Genomic DNA, 4,556 nt, shown 5'->3' with positions numbered 1-4,556 from the left:
TTACTATATTATGTTATATTTTAATCATTCTAAATGAAGAACAACCACAATTATATCAAGACATCACAGATATATATTTTTGCTTTTTAATTATACGCAAACTATAATATAAATGTCTGCAACAAAAAACGTAAATTAATATTCTAATTTATAATTGTAAAACCGAATCAATATTTTAAATAATTTTTATCATTTTGAAATAATATTTTTCATGATTTTTACTTTACCGAGTAACTAGTGTGATTATATTTGTTTTGCCGAATGAGTATTGGCCATAATTTTTATTATACTGAATAACCATATTTGTGTTTATTTTAATTTTTCCGTATGTTCATTTGTCATAATTTCTATTCTTTTAAATCGTCATTTACAAGTTGGCCGCTGGACCGGAAAACAGGGAAATGACCGGGAATTTTCAGAGACAGGGAAAAATCGGGAAATAACAGTGAATTTATTTTTTGACCGGGAATCTTACAAATTTTCAGAAGAAAAATCTGCCTAAGTTCGATTTCAACAGGTTTTTAAATAATTAAAGTGCAGTATTGAAGATTTAAACAATTAAAAATTAAAAGCATTTGAAGTTGAAATTTTTTTATAAAAAAGAGTTTTATTTTTTAAACTGTAAATATAATTAAATAAATAATGTTTAAAATATATATGTAGGTGGATCTTTTTCAAGTATAAAGAACTGCACAATAATTTGCTTGAAAAAACTATTCTATTTCCGTTCAAAATTTGAGAATTTCCAGATTGTAATTGTTTCAATTCCAAAGTCTTAATAAGAATAGAAATTAATATAATATCATTTATTTCGATAATTTTATTTTTCAATTAAAATTCTAATGATTTATCAATAAAATATTTTCAATTCATAGTTTTAGGTCTTCTTGAATTTTATTTTCTATATTAAATTTACTAAATAAATTTATTAATATAATATTTTTGTACATTTTTTGTATTCATTAAAATATCTAAACGTGCGGTTGAAACTTTATAAACTCTTTTCAACCTAAAAATAACTCCATAATAATATAGTCGTAATTAGAGGCTTTACTAAATTACAAATATTGCTTAGGTCTAAATTATTCCATGTTTAACCCATTTAATTTAAAAACTTTTAATTTAGAAAAATAATAAGTATTTAATATTCAGCAATATTTTACTGTCCATTTCAGACAATAAATGAAACCCAAATATTTAAAAGTAAACAATTTTATACTGAATTGTCTTACATAGAAACCTTTGAATATCTAGAATTTCGAAGTGCTTTTAAACCTTTACCGTTACAATCTTAATTGTTCGATTTAAAAAATGTTTAATTTTTAAGTGAAATTGTTAAATTTTGACGTATGAATAACAATTGAACACTTTTTATTTGTAGAAAAAACTGGGCAATTTTAAGAGGTATTTAGAAGTTTTGAAAAGAATCAAAATTATTTAAAAACTTGAAATGATTTCAAGTAATTTAAACGAAGTATCCAAAAATTTTTTTCAGAACTTGTAAAAATATTTTAAAATTAATCGAATGTATCCTACAATTTTTGGAAAATCCTGCAATTAAAAAAAAAATCCTTAAAATCTTCCAGGTTCTTTTTTGATAATTTTGGAAATGTCTTAACATCTTTTAAAATTTTCTGTTACAATAATTTTTCAAAATGAAAAACCATTTTCAATTTTCCTAGGAATTTTAAGAAATTATTCTTATTCTTTAGAAGCCTTTATCAATTCTTGAAAAGATTCTAAATTTCCCGTGTGGAAATAACCCCATTTGGCCCTATTACAAGTCGGGAACTAATCGGGGACTAGTCGGGTTATTAATTTTGACAAAGTACTCAGTCGGGGACTAGTTGGGGAAGATATGGGCTATTTTTTGTCAAAATTTCAGTCGGGGTGTGGTCGGTGGTTGATCAGAGGCTGGTCGGGCCTTTTCGTTCACTAATTTCCGTGCGGGTAATCTTCAGACTGGTCGGAAGCTAGTGGGACTCTGATCGGGTTATTCTTATGTTTGAGTTTTCGGTAAGGTCTTATCAAATGAGGTAATATCTAAAAAAGAGTAATGATTTTTTTATTCTAAAACAGTAAGAATATATTGAACAATAATTTTTTTAATTTTTTAGTTTTCAGAAAAGCCTTATCTTACCATTTTTTCGTTTCCATAAGAAAAAGTTTGTAAGTTCAAACACGACTTACGTATTTAATATGTATTTTTTTTTCAAAGAAGTTCTCATTTATTACCCATGTAATAAATTCTTTAAAAAAAGTAAATACAATTCTCCCGAAGAAAATAGTCTTCACGATCATTTCCAAATACCGAGTATATATCGACTGTATTCTACTTTGCGAGTGTTGTTTCTTCAAATATACTTACACAGAAATATAAGTCACTGTAGCAATGTAAAACACAGTTGATATAAACATTCTGTTTTTGGAAATATTCGTTAAAACTACACTGTAAAAAATTTCGGGAATTTTCCCCACTATTTAGTGAGGAAAAATCCACACTTTCGTTGGGGAAAATCACTTTCCCTAAGATTTGGGGAAATTTTCCTAAAATTTCTTATCACTCACTAAAAAATTGGGAAAATTTCCCTCAAATTTAGGAAATTAGATAATACTTACAAATTTTGGGGAAATTTCCCTAAACTGACGGTAACTTATACGAAAGTTTTGGAGTATTCCCTACAATTTGGGTAATTTAGTAATTTCCACCAAATTTAGGGAATCGTTCCAAAACTAATGTTTAATTTGCCGCTTATATCCGGTAAATTTTCTAAAAATACTTGAGTGTTTTTGTATGGTCAGAAAAATATTTTGCCCTAAAATATTCGATAAACCAGCCCAAAATTTGGAATAATTTCATACAGCTTTTTGGAGGTAAGATTTATTAATGATGAAGTCATCTCAACATATTTTAATAAATAATTATTAAGTTAATAATTTTGTATCAAAATCAAGTTTTTATAAAAACAGCGATTAAAATCTACAAAAATACGTAATCTTATTTTTCTGTAGTATTTTTTTAGAAAATTGCGCATTTCACACGTAACAATGTATAATTACCTGGAGCAGAGAGTATCGTGCCCTACACGGGTTGTTGTTTGAAATCTGCAAAAATCTACATTTTGTTTTAAATTCAGTTATGGATATTTGTACCAAAATTTCGGTACGAATAGCCGAATTTCGTCGACACACTTGGTTTGAATTATTTGAAATCATTTCAGGTTTTACATTGAATATGGATCTTCTTAAAACTCTAAATATCTGTTCGAATTATTCTAATTATTTCTACAATTATTGAATGTCCTATTGTTTTTTATAAATTCAAATTTTAAGGATTTTTTTCAACTTGCAGGGTTTTCTAAGAGTTTAAAACCACTTCTATATTTCTTCAGATTTTGAAATAAAATTTGAAGGCTTTTCAAGGATGCTTAAATTATTTAAAATAAAAAGAATTTAGCTTCTAATTTGGGAACTTTTAAGTTAAAAAAAATGTATTTGTCAATTTTCAATGTTTCTAGCCGGAATGAAAATGACCGGGAAATTTTTTCTTCGATTAAAATGGCCATCTTGCATCTACCCTAAATTTAATTTTTCATAAAACTGACATAAGCATTAAAATAATGAAACCAAATTCAAATTAACAAATCAGTTTCTTAGTCTAATTTCTGATCGGCTGATTTGAATTTGTAGCAACTATTTCTATGCGGTTGTTATTTTTTGTCAGAAATGAAACTATGACAAATGATACAGATGAATAAAAATTATACGATCAATTGAAATTCGGGATAAAGCAAATTATGGCAAATGTTTTTTCATTTGCAGTTAAATAAAACCATATTAAATAGACATTTGAAAAAATAAAAATGAGGGCGAATAAAAGATAAAATAAAAATTCTGGGAAACAGAAATTCGGAAAAACAAAAAGGATGCCAAAAAGTAATGGGGAAAGTATCAATATTATATATCCAATAGTAATTTCGAAATATACAATTCATGGCAAATGGTAACTCGCAAGAATAAAAATAAGACAAATTGGCAATTCGGATGAATAAAAATTAGAGTACATTTTTATCGAATCATATACATTTCGGTGAAATTAACAATAAAGAAAAGACAATTTAGGCAATATTCATGTGCATCCTATGTATATTATATATTATGCCTCACTTTTCATTATAACGTATGTTTTTTCGTTGCTGTGTTTATGCGCGAAAACTACACGATAATTCCATTAGTCAGACTGTTTCACAAACTGTTTGTAGCAGTTTTAACTACCTGATAGGCATACAAATGCTCACAAAATCCCATAGATTTATAATTGTTGCAGAAAAAGATAACATCGTCATTTTCATAAGATATTAAAAGTTCTCGTATTTTCGCAAATGCTCGGAAATTGTTCCTCACGTTAATGATAACTGTAAATTCGATTTTGTACTGAATATTCAAAAATTTAAAGAAAGAATGTTGAATAAACTAAATGCAAGCATGAAGAGCATGGGCTTAAAAATTAACGCAAATAAAACAAAAACTATGGTGTTCGAAGGAAATAGTGAGAA

This window comes from Belonocnema kinseyi, chromosome 2 (genome assembly GCF_010883055.1).
Source record: "Belonocnema kinseyi isolate 2016_QV_RU_SX_M_011 chromosome 2, B_treatae_v1, whole genome shotgun sequence".
Classification (NCBI taxonomy): domain Eukaryota; kingdom Metazoa; phylum Arthropoda; class Insecta; order Hymenoptera; family Cynipidae; genus Belonocnema; species Belonocnema kinseyi.
Note: the sequence above shows the minus strand (reverse complement) of the source record.